Source organism: Mesoplodon mirus (genome assembly GCF_964341445.2).
Source record: "Mesoplodon mirus genome assembly, chromosome: 15".
NCBI lineage: Eukaryota > Metazoa > Chordata > Mammalia > Artiodactyla > Ziphiidae > Mesoplodon > Mesoplodon mirus.
This window is the reverse complement of record NC_138991.1, coordinates 124747-141344: the sequence shown is the minus strand read 5'-3', so window position 1 is coordinate 141344 and position 16598 is coordinate 124747. Positions and strand designations below refer to the sequence as shown.

Below are 16598 nucleotides of genomic sequence, written 5' to 3'. Positions count from 1 at the left end.
ACTAATGTGACTTAGTGATTCTCTCATCAGGAAATGCAGTTTCTACTTCCCTGTTTATTCTCCACATCTTGTAGTAAGTTAAGTTTCAGTGAAAGATAAATCTACAGGGTGAAAAGAAAAGAAAACTTACATGTGTTGATAAGATCATTCTGACAGGTTTTACCACGTATGTCAGTGTTTCTGGTGATGGACACAAGCTAGAGCTCCCTACTCTGACATTTTCACTGATGTCATTCCCCTTGATCCTCAATTTGAAAGTGGATAAAAATGTTTTCTATGTTTTCTTCTTTAAGAAATTAAATAAAGAATGCTGTCTAGACATGATCCTCTAATGACTTTCAGTCAGTGGTCATCAAGAGAAGAAAAGCACAGAATCTCATCCCCACAGAAGGGTGACATTCAGTCAGGTAAGAAAATTCTCCCCAAAATCAGAGCTTCATCTTTAACATTCAATCAAAGGCTTTCACAGGTTCTTCATACTCTGCACTCAGCCTTACCATATGGGATTGGCTCTGAGAATCTCACACCAGATGACTGACAAACATGTCATAGTGCACTGATCTGGTACCAGATCCTGCCTCTCTTAATGATCTCCCGCAGGGACATTGCAATAATCTAGGATATTTCCTGGAACCCTCTACTCTATACAGGTACACTTCCAAGTAGAAACAGAGGCTTTGATTCTCACTGGGACCCCTGCTCTGTCCCACCAACCTCTCTAGAAATATGATGTTCTAATCTCTCCTGATTAGAACATTGCACGGTCTCTCACTGTGCTAATTTAGTAAAGGTAAAAGAGAAACAAGAAAGAGCAACTAAGCAATATATAAGATTCCTTTACTTAATGTATTTATCTGATATACACAAACATTGAGAAATATAGATTCATTTCATAACGGTCAAGAAAAGAGGAGGAGGAACCTCCATGCCAACAGTATATATAGATTGGAATCAATCCTGCATAAGCTCCAGCTAAAGCTTAGCTACGAGGTACTAACTCTTCTCATAAAGGAGCAATAGTTCTCCATCATTTGAAGCACACTGAGGACTCAGACAGCTGGACGCTGAGGGTGTAGTCTCCTCACTCGAATTCTGTACCTGCATCACAGCGCAATGAAATATTCCCAAAGAATTATTAAGGATGAGGTGGGGAGCCGAAATAAAAAAGATGAATCCACAGTCTGCCCTACCATCCGTTCTGCTGGATATTACCACCATCTTGGCCCAGTATGACCTTCCCACTTTTCTCTGGGCCTCCCTACTTCCCACCTCCATCCTCTCATTATATCTTACCTACACTTGGAAACAACTCTAGTTTTTCCACTGATCTTCATCAACAAGCAATCCAAATAGCAACTGTGTATATAACTCCTTAGAAACCTCAGGTCTGACTCAGTAATACATGACCTTCGAAGTCAAAAGTTTTCCTAATTCCCTTTATTATTATTTTTCCCAATTTCCATGTACTTACACTCTCAGGACCTCCACTGTTCTCAGGTTCATCTTCCCTGCAAAATCTGTCAACCTAGACATAGACTTAAGTACCACCTTCTAATTATCTCCTAGGGAATCCAGTTTTTAAAAAAGCCTCAGCAAGCCTTATGGACTTTAGTAAAGACTCTTAAAGATAACCCATGGGAGATAGCAGTACACCCACAGATATCTATTTAATGCACCTTCAGAGTAATTTTTTTTCTTTTGTATAAAGTCTCTTCTGTCCAATGAAGACTCTCAGCTCTTCTTCTTCAACATATGCAGTGTCTCACCCTTCTGAATACTCTCTGCTGTATCCCAGGGCCACTCCCTTTCCTGATATTACATTCTTTCCCAATTTTGTATGTTAGTAACACCAAATAACATAAAGCATGTTAATTATTATAAAGTGCACCGTTCAGTGATATTAAATACATTCATATTATTGGGCGATCAACATCGCCATTTATCTTTCTAATCTTTTCTACGTTTTAAAACTGTAACTGTATATCCTTTAAACATAACTTTCCTTTTTGTTCCATAACCACCTGAAAAGCATCATTACCCTCCCAATTTCTATGGTTTTCACTACACTAAGTACCCCATATAATTGAAATAAGTAGTTGCATTGTTATGACTCACTAAAAGTCACAAAAATGGCATATTTGGTAGCTAAATTTCCTCAGGATTCATCCATGTTGTAGCATATTCCTAGATCTTTTCCTTCTTAACACTGAATAATATTGTATTATATGGGTATACCACACTTTGCTTATCCAGGAACTAGTGGATGAACATTTAGGTTGCTTTCATATTTTAGCTACTGTGATTATTACTGCTCTATACACTGGAGTACAAATATTACTTTAAGACCCTGATTTCAATTCCTTTGGGTATACCTCATAGTAAAAATTTCCTGGATCATGTAGTAATTCTATTTTTCAATATCTGAAAAATTGCCATACTCTTTTGCAAAGCAGCTGTATCATTCTACATTCCCACTGACAGAGCACAATGCTTCCAACTCCCTCACATCCTCACCAATACTTGTTTTCTGCTTGTGTATGTGTGTGTGTGCTTGTGTGTGTATGCATGCACACAAATATATAAACATGCATTTAATGATATGGAGCATCTATTCAAGTGCTTAGTCATTTGTACATCTTTTTGAAGAACCATCTGTTCAAGTCTTTTATCCATTTTTGAATCAGGGTGTTTGCTTCTTGTTGAGTTGTAGGAGTTCTCTGTATATTCTGAATAGAAATCTCTTGTCAGATAGATGGCTTTCAAATATTTTCTCCCATCTTGTGGGTTGCCATTTTATTCTGTTTACATTCCTTTGATACACATTTTTTTAAATATGTACTGTAAATTGTTTATTTTTTTGTTAGCTGTACCTTTGTTGTTCCTTCGTTTCATATTGAGGAAATAACTGCCAAATACAATGTCATGAAGCTCTTCTCCTGTGTCTTCTTCTAAGACTTTTTAGTTTATTAGGTCTTATATTTAGTTTTTTGATATGTTTTCATTAATTTTTGCATATGATGTTAGGTAAGGGTCCGTCTTCCTTCTTTTGCATGTTGACAACAAGACTTCTCAGCATCATTTGTTGAAAATACTATCCTTTCTACTTTGAAAAGACTTGGCAACTTGTCAAAACCCATTTGGCCATATATCAGGGTTTATTTCTGGGTGTTCTATTCTATTCTGTTGGTGTTGAATAAGGGAAAAAATAGTATAACCTATCCAGGTTGATGAAGAACATAAAGAAAGACCAGGACTGAGAATTAGGAGGGCAATATAAAAAAGCAGGGAGTAAAAGACAGTGTGAGAGAAGATCTTGTACTTGCAAGTTCATGGAAATATGATCATGTTAAATCACTAAACGCCTGACTTTGAACAATACCGTAAATGTGCTAGCAAGAAACGTAACACTTACCCATCTCTGGGAAATACAGTATAGGCAAAAAGATAAACTACACACAAATATATTAAAAAGGGAAGGGTTTTCATGGTGTGAGAATATTGTGGGATTTGAAATACAATTTACTTCTGTTCTACCATTGTCTCTAAAATTTATCAAAGTGTATACACAAGCAATTCCAATTCTGGTAATGTGCTTGACAGGTTTAATATGAACTTCAGCAGACCAGTAAATGTACATTCATAGTAGGACTGTTCCCTAATCCAAAAAACAAAACACAAAAACTGGAAAGACTAGAGTTCACTTTGTCAACACACATACAGATGCAGCGATGGTTAACGGTCCAAAAAAAGAAGGTGAGCATGGGTGCAAGAGGTTAATCCCCAGTCTGGTGTGGGGTGCAGAGTTTGAGGGTAAAACCGGTAGAAAATGCTTTTGTTCTATCCTTGATTTTTGAGGTATGGAAATTCACAGGTCATTACCTTCATTTCAAAATGAATGAATGCACTATTCAATTTTTTTAAAAACAGGAGAAGTAAACATGAGTGATAATAAATTTTAAACTGTCAGTAGTCAAATAAGATACTAAGAAAAATTAAATAATATGATTTAAGAATGAAGTGGAGAGATTGTCTAAGATGGTAGCATTCAAAGACCCAGAGCTTGATGCCTCTCATGGGCACACCAAAGTCACAACTGTTTACAGAACAGCAATTGATGAAAAAGGCCGGGACCTACCATAAAAGATGTCTTAGAGCTAAAGATATAAGGAAGGCACCTCGGCAAGACAGGGAGGAAAGGCAAAATCTCAACAGAGTCAAGACCCATCCCCCCAGGTGGGTGGCCCACAGATGGGAGAATAATTACAATTTCTGAGGTGCACCCAGGTGGCAAGGGGTATGAACCCAACATCAGGCTCCCAAGCCCAGGGACCCTGTTCTGGAAAGAAGGGTTCCTAGAAAGTTGGGCTTTGAAGACCAGTGGTGCTTATTTTCCAGAGAGCCAGAGGGTTGTGGGAAATAGAGATTCCACACTTAAAAGATGCTCACAGGGCTTCCCTGGTGGCTCAGTGGTTGAGAGTCCACCTGCTGATGCACGGGACACGGGTTCGTGCCCCGTTCCGGGAGGATCCCACATGCTGCGGGGCGGTTGGGCCCGTGAGCCATGGCTGCTGAGCCTGCACGTCCGGAGCCTGTGCTCCACAACGGGAGAGGCCACAGCAGTGAGAGGCCCGCGTACTGCAAAAAAAAAAAAAAAAAAAAAAAAAAATGCTCACAAAATCCCACATGACCCGAGAATCAGAACAGAAGCAGACATTTGAACGGATCCTGGGTCACACCTGCCTCCTGGTCTTGGAGAGTCTCCCAGAGAGTCCAGAGGCAACTACAGCACAGCCTCAGGGACATAGACACTGGCAGCAGCCACTTGGGGGAGCTCCTTCTACCTCGTGGCCACTGGTACCAGCAAGCATAATTTCAGAGTCCTCCCTCTATCTTTTTAGCCTCAGGGTCTAGCCCTACCCATTTCCACCAGACTATAGACACAAGTACTAGGATGCTGCAGGCCAAGCAACTAACTGAGCAGGGGCATAGCCCCATCCACCAGCAAACAGGCTGCTTTCAGACCCTCTCAATGCACAGCGGCCGCTGGACATGGGCCCAGCAACCAAAAGCCCCAGGACCAGCCTCCACACCTAAGTGGAGAGGCACCAGCCCCAGAGTCCTTGGCCCCTCTGACAAGTGAGCCTGCTCTGGCCTTGGAATCAGTCTCACCGTCGGCAGGTGATTACGGCACAGGGACTGGATGGAGCTTGGACCTACCCAACAGCAAATCTGCTCTAGCAGTGGGATCAGCCTCATACACCAACAGGCACACACCAGCTCCAGGAATACCACAGCCCAGCAGCCTGTGTGACCAGAACACTCACTTGCAGGCCAGAAGCAGCCATGGACTCACTTGGGTCTTGACCCTGCCCATCAGAATGACAGCACAAGATTAGGGATACCCCAGACCCTGCAGATAGCTGTGTCAGGAACAGTGATCCAACACCAACTCTGAGACTCCTGGGCCCTGCAGCCAGAACTCAGGACCTGTGTCTTCCTCCCAGTAGCCAGCATCACCCCAGTGACTGGGCACTAGCCCTGATATCACCTGGGCTGCAATTCTACCCATAAGTGAACCAGCACTAGATTTGGTGTCCCACAGAGTCGTGCAGCCAACTGCCTTATGATTTAGCCTCACCAAGCAGCACAGCCAGCCTCCATACAAGGCAGAGTCTGTCAAACAAGCAGTCTGGGGGCAGCCAAGCCTACCAGACCACCCACAGAAGTCAGCCCACCACAATAGAAGAGCCCAAGTAGCCAACATAGGGGGTACACCTAGAACATATAGTTCTAGTGACCAGGGGACAGTGGGCTTCTGGGACACATAGGACCTCTCCTACAAAAGGCCACTTCTAGAAGGTCAGGAAATGTAACGAACCTACTACATACATAGCAATAAAAACAGCAAGTTAAGAAAAATGAGGTGACACTGAAACACGATCCAAATGAAGGAACAAGATAAGAACTCAGAAGAAGATCTAAGTGAAGTGGAGGTAACCAATCTCCTCAAAAAATAGTTCAAGGTAATGACTATAAAGATGATCAAAGAACTCAGGAGAAGAATGGACGACCAGAGTAAGAAGGTAGAATTTTTTTAAAAAGAGTTAGAGCATTAAAGAACAACAAAACAGAGATGAGGAATACAATAACTGAAATGAAAAATACACTAAAAGGAAACTACTGTAGACTAAATGACACAGAGGAATGAATCAGAAAACTGAAGGACAGAGTACTGGCAATCACTGAAGATGAACTGTAAAACAATAGATTAAAATGAAATGAAGAAAGTTGAACAGACATGTGAAACATCGGGTGTACTAATATTTACATTATACTGGTCCCAGAAGCAAAAAGGAAAGAGAAAGCAGTGTAGAGCATACCTGAAGACATAAGAGCTGAAAACTTCCATAACCTGGGAAAGAAAACAGACATCCAAGTCCAGTAAACACAGTAAGGCCAAAACAGGATCAACCCAAAGAGGACCACACCAAGACTCATTGTAATTAAAATGGCAAAAAAATAAAGATAAAAAGACACTATTAAAAGGAGCAAAGGAAAAGCAACAAGTTACAAACATGCGAACTTGCATTAAGTTATCAGCTGACTTTTCAGGATAACCTCTGCATGCCAGAAGGGAGTGGCATGGTATATTTAAAGTCATGAAAGGGAAAAGCCTATAACCAAAAATACTCTACCCAGCAAGGCTCTCCTTCAGATTTGATGGTGAGATCTAAAGTTTTACAGAGAAGCAAAACTAAAAGAGCACAGCATCGCCAAACCAGCTTTATGAGAAATCTTAAAGGGGCTTTTCTCAGTGAAAAAGAAAAGGCCATGACTGAAACATAAAAATTAGAAAAGGAAACTTACAAACGGAAAAACCTCATTGGATAAGGCAAATATTCAACAAAGGCAGTAAATCAACCATGTACACAGCTAATAGGAAGGATGAGAGAAAACAGTAAAAAAATCATCTGTATTCACAATAAGAAGTTAAGGGACACACAAAACAAGTAGATGTAAAATATAAAGTCAAATTCAGTAACTGTGGGGGAGCAGAGTAACAATGCAGGGTTGTTAGTGTCCACGTGAAACTAAGAGCTCAGCAACTGAAATAATCTCACACACACACACACACACACACACACACACCTGAAAGAAATCCAAACATCATATTAAAGAGAGTCCTCACATCACAGATGAATAAAAGGGGAAGAAAGGAACAGTGAAGAAATTAAAGAGGGATTCTAAAAATACTCAAGAGAAATGAAAATGAACACACAGTGATCCAAAATCGATGGGACACAGCCAACGCAGTTCACAGGGGGAAGTTATAGTGATACAAGCTTATTCTTAGGAAACAAGAAAAATATCAAATAAACAACCTAACATTACACCTGAAGGAATTAGAAAAAGAAGAAAAAAACAAAACTCAAAGCTGTCAGAAAGAAAAAAAAATTAAGAAAACAATACCATATGCAATCACACCAAAAAGAATAAGATACCTAGGAACAAACACACCTAAGCAGGTAAAAGACATGTACTCAGAAATGTATCAGCCATTGGTGAAAGAAGTTGAAGGCAACAGAAAAAGATGGGAAAATATAGCAGGTGCATGGACTGGAAGAATTAATACTGTTAAAATAACCATACTGCCAAAGACAATCTACAGATTTAATACAATCCCTATCAGAATACCAAAGCATTTTCACAAAACCTGAAAAAGTAATTTTAAAATTTGTATAGAAACACAAAGACCCCAAATAGCCAAACAATCTTGAGAAAGTACAGAGCTGGAGGCATCACGCACCTTGACTTCAGATTATACTGCAAAGCGACAGTAATCAAAGAGAATCGAACTGGAGCAAAAACAGACACAAAGATCACTGGAATAGAATAGAGATCTCAGAAATAAGCCCACACACGTATATTTAATTGATTTATGACAAAGCAGGCAATATGGAGAAAGAACTGTCTCTTCAATAAGTGGTACTAGGAAAACTGGTCAGCTACATGGAAAAGAATAAAATTAGAGTATTTTAGCACACCGTATATAAAATTAACGCAAAACTGAATAAAGACCTAAATGTAGGACCATAAAACCCCGAGAGGAAAATACAGAACATTCTTCAACATAAATGATAGCAACAGTTTTGCGTTCAGTCTACTAAGGCAAATGAAACAAAAGCAAAAATAAACAAATGGGACTTCACTAAACTTAAAAGATTTTGCACAGCAAAGGAAACCAAAGACAAAATGAAAAGACAACCTGCTGAAGGAGAGACAATATTTGCACATGATAAGAGGTTAACACCAAAAAGATGACCAACCAAGGGTTCATATCTAAACTACAGAAACAGCACATACAACTCAATATCAGAACTGCGCCCAAAATATTTTTTTTAAAAATGAGAAGGAAAAAATACAGATAAACAGCCAGAATGCACAAAGATGCTAAACATAGCTAATCGGCAATAAAATGCAAATCAAAACTATGAGATATATCACCTCAGTCTTGTCAGAATGGCTGTCATCAAAAAGGTCACAAATAACAAAGGTTAGTGAGGATGTGGAGAAAGGGAAACTCTTGTAAACTCTTGATGTGAATGTGAAGTAGTGCAGCTACAGTGGAAAGAAGAATGGAGGTTCCACAAAAAACTAAAAATAGAACTACCATAATATCCAGCAATTTCCCTCTTGGGTATATCAGAAGAAAACAAAAACACTATTTTAAAAAAAAAATAACTGCACACCAATGTTCATAACAGTGTTATTTGCCATAGCCAAGATATAGAGTCAAACTAAGTGTTCATCAATAGGTTAGGGGATAAAAAATGATATTTATGATGACTTCAGCAAAAAATGAAATGTTACTATTTGCAAGAACATGGATGGACTTGGAGGGTATTACGCTTAGTAAAATAAGCCGCAGAGAAAACAAGCCTGGTAGGTTATCACTTACACGTGGCGTCTAAAACACTGAATACAACAACGACAATGAAACAGACTCACAGATTAAAGAACAGACTAGTGGTTACCAGCAGCGAGAGACAGGGCGGAGCAGCAAAATAGTGGTAGGAGGTTCTGAGGAAGAACCCACTATGTGTAAAATCAATCATCTACAGTGACGTTCTGTATAGCATGGGGAATAGAGCCACTCTTTTATAATAAGTATAAATGGAGAAGAACCTAAACATTTATGAATCACTATGTTGTACCTCTGAAACTAATATAATAATGTAAATTAACTATAGATCAATAAAATATAAAGTAAGAAACAATAAAGGGGAGACAGATTATTAGATAGAAATCAATTAAATAAACACAAGTTTCGGAAATCAAGGAATTAAAAAACAACATGTAAGACAACATTGGCCTTTAAAGTGTACGATCTATTCATTTAAAAGAAATCATTTAAGTGGTGAAAAAATGGTACCCATTCTCACAATTTTGTATATCTAGGATAAATTATTATCTACAAAAATATGTTACAAATGTTCACTCAAAAAGAAAGAGAAAATTTGGATTAACCTATTTTAGTATACAAATTTAATATCAAAGTCTCTATGTAACATTGATGTGAATAAGTTCTATTAACCACTTCTAGTTTCTTTGTGATGTAAAATCTTTTAAAGCATAAAAATCAGCCTTTCTACATCATTCCATTAGACATACATAGAAGTTAAAAGAAATGAGAAGACAGAAAAATCAACCAGGAAGGTGAATTTACTGAGAAACAGCCATTCGTTCTCCCTCCTCCTTTGCTTTTCCTCCTTTTCCAGGTCTCTTTCGGTTCCAATCAAGAGAAGTCTTGAGAATTCTGAGACTATTTCTTTGAGGGCTTCAAACCACCATACCTATGTCCTCTGCCACAACTACACACACGGGAACAAAAATAAACCTCTGCTATCTACTCATGTAGGAGAGATTCATGCAAAATAAACTCCTACATGGAGACCAACAGGTGAGTTTTCTACCTGTTCTTTATAATGTCCTTCCATTATAGTAAATCCCACACATTATGAGGCAGAAGGTGTTATATGAGCTCTTCCTTGAAGTCAAAACCTTGCATTCATTTCAAGTACCTGGTGATCATAGGGTACAGAGAGGGAAGGTGCCATCACCCTCGGGGGGGGGGGGGCGGTGAATGGGCTTCCGCAACCATGCACCTCCTGATGAACAGATTCTGAAGAGACAAAGGGTGGTCACACCGCAGCCAGCCTGTCAGACTGTCGGGCCACTGGGCAACCCCACCAGTCTGGAAGTGCCCCATAAATTGCTCAAAGCAAAACTCTGCCCCCCCCTTAAGCCAGGCAATTTGGGCCAGAGAGTCAGAGGAGACCGGTAATCAACTCCTCCTCTCTGCTCACCTCCTTGGGGTTACAGAAACCCCATCTCCAAACCCAACTCTGATCCTGGAGTGCCAAGGTGGGAGCGCAGGTGGGCTCTGCCGGTGCTTCAGCACTTTCTGGGAAGCCCCCTAGTTTGAATATGATTTGAGTTTGATCCTGAGAAACCATCAGAACTTCCCACCAGAGATAAATGAGGAGATTCTGGCCTTTATTAGTGCGCACGGTGAACCCGGTCGTCCTGGCTGTACTTGCCAACCCTCCTATTTTACGCACCTATGTTTATCCACCTTCCTCCCTGTGAGTACCTTTGACTAACCCTGAGCTCAGACTCCTGACCTATTACAGTGACTTTTTCAGTCTTTCTTTAAAAATGTACAGGTAGGGCTTCTCTGGTGGCGCAGTGGTTGAGAGTCCGCCTGCAATGCGGGGGACACAGGTTCATGCCCCAGTATGGGAGGATCCCACGTGCCGCGGAGCGGCTAGGCCTATGAGCCATGGCCGCTGAGCCTGTGCGTCCGGAGCCTGTGCTCCACGATGAGAGAAACCACAACAGTGAGCGGCCCGCGTACCGCAAAAAAAAAAAAAAAGGACAGGTAATAAAATGAATTTAACCTAGAAGCAGCAGCTCAGTAAGGGAAATAAAATCATCAGAAGTTATCTAATCACAGCCACAGCCATCCAGGGCCCTGTCTTATCTGCTGGGGCATAAGAATGGGACCTTCCTAAACTTGAAGGGCATCCAATCAGATACGTTGATTACGCTCACCTCTGGCTCTTCCAGGGACTGCTAGACAGTCTACCCAGTGTATACTGACTGCAAAACACGGTCATGGTTTTGAAACACCTATGCTCCAGGAAAGATTTTTGCGGTGCATGGGGAAGGTTTCTTTTTGACATCAAGCAAAAAATAAGTCACCAAGCCCTTTGAGCACAGGGCTTCTTAAGAGGGAAGTAGAAGGAAGGAATGGGCAGAAAACATGATCTCCTCGGAAGTGCAGGGCGTTTTTCCAAAAGAGTAGGATTTAGTCTCAGTTTAAGGAGAACACCTTTAAATAGCTGGGACAGCTCCAAACTGCAGTTTAGGGAACGAGTGCTCCAAAAGAACAGTGCTTTACAAGTCCTGGCCAGGCAGCAAGAGGATGAAGAGTTGGTTTTGCATAGTTTTGAATGCAGGAGTAAAGAAACCGAGGCATCTCTGACTAAAAGGGCCTGAGATCCTATGGCATCAGTGGGTCAGTCAGTTGCAGGGGGCAGGGGGTGTGGGGGGCGATATTTCTCTCTCAACGTCTCCCAGGACAGCCACCCCTCCCAACCCCACCCCCCTACTCCCTTCACCCTTCCTCCCTCCACTGTTGGGTCCCCAGGGACAGCACTTCTTAAGCTGGAGTGCTCAAGCACCATCTCTGCAGTCTGGATTCTTCCTGGAGCCTGGCAAGTTCTGGGACAGGAAGCCAGGTCTGCAAGGCCGCTGGGGTGCAGTCAGCCCTGGAGGTCTGGAGGGGAAATGGAGCCCTGAAGCCCACCCACGTCCTTGAAGCCAAGGGAGGAACACATCCTTCTAACAGTACTTCTCAGGGGTCAGCATGCTCCCCACCCGACGGTGATCCATACTCACTTGAGGCAAAAAGGCCTGCCTCTAACTAGCCCCCTCGATTGCGCCTTAAGGGTCCTCGCACATGTGTGATAGCGCAGGCCCTGGATCTCTTTAGTCAGCCTAGGCCAGTGCTGCCGGGGTCCCTCCAATCCCATCCCCTCCCTCTGGGACTGTATCTAATAGAAGAAAGAACACAGAGGAATTGGCTAAATCAAGGGACCTGGGAGCCTGGGTATGAGTTTGAAGACCGAGAACCTAAGGCACAATTACATATTATTGGAGACTCTTGTGGGGTGTGTGGGGTGAGGTTAGGAGGCTGAGAGGCTGAGTCGACCTGGTGAGTCCAGCCCCAGGACACCACACAGCCCCGTCCCCCCTTCCCTGCCATCAGACAAGGGGTGCCGCAACTCCAGCCGGGACTCTGCACTTCCCCCTCCCTGATTCTCCTCCAGAAGAGCAGGTGGTCCCGCTCTGAGGGCAGCGGCAAGACAACGGACCAAGTCCCCCCGCACTAAGGCACTCCTGGAAGCTCTTCCTGCACAGCAGTGCCGGCTTGGAGCAAACCCGAGCACCGCCAAAGTTGGTCTCGTCCTGCAGCGGAGGGACGCAGGGTTTAAGCCAGCTGCCCTGGCTTTAAAGCAACCAGCCCCCCCTTTAAGTCAGGTGACCCGACTTTAAATCACTGTGTGCCCCTCAAGCCTGCAACTTCAAAAGTTGGGAACTTCACTTTGATCCCAGCACCTCACATAGCTGAAGGCACACTAGTCACCCCCAAGCCTGGCTTAGAGGCAGGATATAAGGTAAGGGGATGGGCGTGCACTCCTGGTGATGAGGGTGCACTTCATGTACCAGAAGGGTCCAGGCACCCTGGGGTACAGCTACCAGTGCACGGTACAGCAGCTCCCTGGCAAAGCTGGCGAGGCCCAGGGAGAGCAGGCACACCCATGCGTGCAGAGGTTCCAGGACGGGAGCTGGGGCACAGCCAGCCGGGAGGGTGTGAAAGTGGAGGATCTGAGCCTTTTGTGAAAGGCAGACACAGAGGATGGATGAGAAACAAAGACCAGATGAAATATGGATTTGAAAAACACACCCTGCTCTTGAAATTGGGGTGGGGGGGCACCCCAGACTTGAGACTTCTTACTCCCCAGTACCTAGTGCTTTGGCCTTTGCCCAATTACTTATAAAATGTACTGATAATATCTAACCCATAGAATACCACATTTGTAGTGGTATTGCATGTTAATGTTTCTATAGTGGAAAAATCTTTTCTACAAGAAACATGTACACTATCTGAAATCAATTAAAACCCCTCTTTATAAAGTAGTATATTGGACTTCCCTGGTGGCGCAGTGGTTAAGAATATGCCTGCCAATGCAGGGGACATGGGTTCGAGCCCTGGTCAGGGAAGATCTCACATGCTGTGGAGCAGCTATGCCCATGCGCCACAACTAGTGAACCTGCAGGCCACAACTACTGAAGCCCGTGGGCCTAGAGCCGGTGTTCCACAACAAGCGCAGCAAGAGAAGCCACTGCAATGAGAAGCCCGCGCACCACAACAAAGAGTAGCCCCCGCTCGCCGCAACTGGAGAAAGCCCGCGCACAGCAACGAAGACCCAACACAGCCAAAAATTAATTAATTAATTAATTAATTTAAAAAAGTACTATATCCTTCTGTACAACTTCTCTGGGAAGAACAGAGATGGCGTGGGAGAGTGAGAAAGACCAATATTTAGTGCACATCTCTCATGCAGGTGCTCTGCTGGCTCAGATACATTTATCCCCACTTTACAAAGGAGGAAATAAGCTCAGAGAGGTTTAGTAATTTTCCCAAAGCCAAACAGCTATTGAGTGGCAGAACCAAGATCTGAACCAAGTCTGTTACCTCCAAAGCCTAAGTCCTCATCACAACAAAACTCAATTAATATTTACATTTATCGAATTACATTGCAGCCTGGGGAGTTCTTGGCACAATCCTGAATAAGAGTGAGAAAGAAAGAAATAGCATTGTTCCTACAGTCAACCAAAATTTTTGGAGCAGCGGCTAGATGCCTGGTCCTTTTTGGGGTTCAGCAGTGATCACGACAGGAAAAGTCGTGCTTTCATGAACCATGTAGTGGGGAGGAGAGACGGGTGCAACTTGGGTGAGGGATTTCACCTTGCTGGGCCTCTGTTTTCTCATCTGGAAAATGGGATGGGTGTTCCTCATTTTCTGGGATTGTCTGGCTGGACATTCTCTGATTCCATAAGAAGCATTTGTTTTCCTGTTTCTTTAAAATTCATTCAAGCCATGAGCCGTGATGCATGTTGTTAGCTGCTCCCCAAATCACTCTTCCCCACCCTTTTCCTGTGATCAGGTCTTTCCCGAAACATGACTCACAATCAGTCAAGTCACAGAACCTAAGGGGCACCCAGCAGAAAAATTCCAACCCTTGCGTCTCAGGAGCTCTGTGGTCTACCTGCCAGGCAAACTTAACTCACCTGGGACAAGGTGGCCATCCCTGGTTTCACATCAACATGATCTCAGGCACAAACCTCCTTTTTTTCCATTTGGTCTTTAAGTTACTTGTTGAAACAACTGTACAAATATGACAAAGGTATAAAATCAGGCATCTTCTGCCCCCAGCGCCTACTAATACATGATGTTCTGCCACTTTAAGGATACAGATAGAACATTTCAACATTCTGCTGCCCTCATCATTTGTCATTTTTGTTGATATTTCTGTTGAATACATCTTTCAATATTTTAACAATGGAACATTTATTTAGGTTGCTCCAGACCCAGCCTTTAGTGGTAAGGGATTTGTTGTCATATTTCTATTATGTTTCCTTTAAAGACCATGATCCTATTTAAATGGATTAAGTCAGTTCTATAGGCATGTATCTTATGATATTCATGAAGTTAATCCATAGAGGGCAGTGGTGCAATTGATCACACTTGAGAACCTCCAGTAGCACAGTTAAGTGTACATATTACCTACGTGTAAACCGAAGTACATGCCGAGTGAGATTCTCCTACCCTTTTCACTCTGTGCCCCTCAAGCCTGTGAGAAATGGAATATTTCTTGCCATCTCAGTAAACAAAGGATGTCACAGTCATCAGCCCTTGCAGCCCTCCAGCGTGAGCCGCGAGCCCTGAGGATCTCAGGATATGCAAATACAGAATGCAGGCCCCAGAGCGCTGAGGTGCATATGAAAGGAAGGAACTCAGGGAGCCCAGCCTCTGGCATCTCCGCAAAGAAAAGCGCCGCATTCCTCACGTTGGGAGAGCCGGTTTTCCTTAGTTAACAATCACCTGCTGATGGTCCCCATTACCTGCGCCAGTGCCCTGCCCTGTCCCCTCCCCCCGGTCCTTTAGCTCAGGGAGGAAGGAGGGCAGAGGGACTCCGCTGAATAAGGGGCCTGCGAGCCTCGGGAGGAGTTTTTAGCCGCCTTCCCCGCAGTCGGGGGGAGGCGCGCTGACGCTGCAGCCGGGCCCTGCGCCTCCCTTGCCCCGTTTCCCCTCAGGACACTCAGGCCGACCCCCTCCCCACGCCCCCCAGGCCCCGCGAGCCAGGCCGAGGGCAGGGGCGAGAGGAGGGACCGAAGTTCCCGGGACCAGACGCTGGGGGCCGCCCTTTCTGCACAGCAGCGGCGGGTGGCAGCGAACCCCTGCCCCTCAGAAGCTGGTCTTGCCCTGCCGCCAGGGCACCGTACCAGGCGGAGGGTCGGCGCCCACTTACCCGGCCCGCCGTCCGCACGACTGTCGCGGCTTCGGCCGCCGGGGCCCCTCCAGAGCCGGCAGCGTCAGTGAGGCCGCCCTCCCCTCGGGCTCCCAGGGCAGTTCCGTGACGGCAGACGGAAAAGACCCCGAGCCGAGAACTCCAGCTCTGCGGAAACGCGGGCTCCGTTCTGGGCGCAGCGGGTGGGACCGCTCTGCCCCGAGGCCTTCTGGGAGGGACGGAGGCGCCGGGGGAGGGAGCCGCCAGGAGCGCAGGGCCCCGTCGGGGGTCCTGGAGGGGCGGCCCGGCCTGAGGGCCCCGCCCACTGTGACCGCAGCCCAGGCATTTTTCCTGGAGTCCTACACTACAAAGTTAGAAAGATACACGGTCTATAGTAAATACTCACAAATGATTGTTGCTGCTGTGCTTACTATCCTATTAAAGGTGTAAAATCCATAAAACGCTTTAAGTTCAAAATTAAATATGAATTTTTACCTTTCTAATTATGTCTCTGCTATTCACAATTGTCGTTAATGAATCAGAGACTGTGGCATCACTAGTTAAAAGTGAGCTTGTTAAAAAAATAGAACTCAGGCCCACCGGACCTACTGAATCACAATCTGAACTTTTACAGTCTCCCCAGTGTACTTGTGTACCCATGAATAGTTGAAAGGTACATTTCTACCTCGACACGTCTTTTCTGTCTGAGAAATACACACATTTTATCCAATTTGATATAAATAAAACACTCAAAAATGCATATGCCTGTGTTGAAACCATCATTTTATCATTTCTTTTCCAGATAAGTATAGTCTCTATACTGGTTTTGTGGATCACATGCCACACTCTTTTCTTGTAGTTAGAAATAAGATAGAGAAACTTACTTTGTAAAAAAAAAAAAAAAAAAAAAAAAAAAAAATATATATATATATATATATATATATATATATATATATA

The 16598-nt window shown here is 43.7% G+C and overlaps 1 long non-coding RNA gene across 1 annotated transcript; it reads right to left on the bottom strand.

Annotated features, from left to right (window-relative positions):
* Positions 1–1019: 1019 nt before the first annotated feature.
* Positions 1020–15802, bottom strand: LOC309816598. Its single transcript, XR_014296045.1, has 3 exons — positions 15663–15802; positions 14422–14518; positions 1020–1098 (listed from the first exon to the last, which is right to left on the bottom strand). It is a non-coding gene; the product is annotated as an uncharacterized lncRNA (long non-coding RNA).
* Positions 15803–16598: the final 796 nt, after the last annotated feature.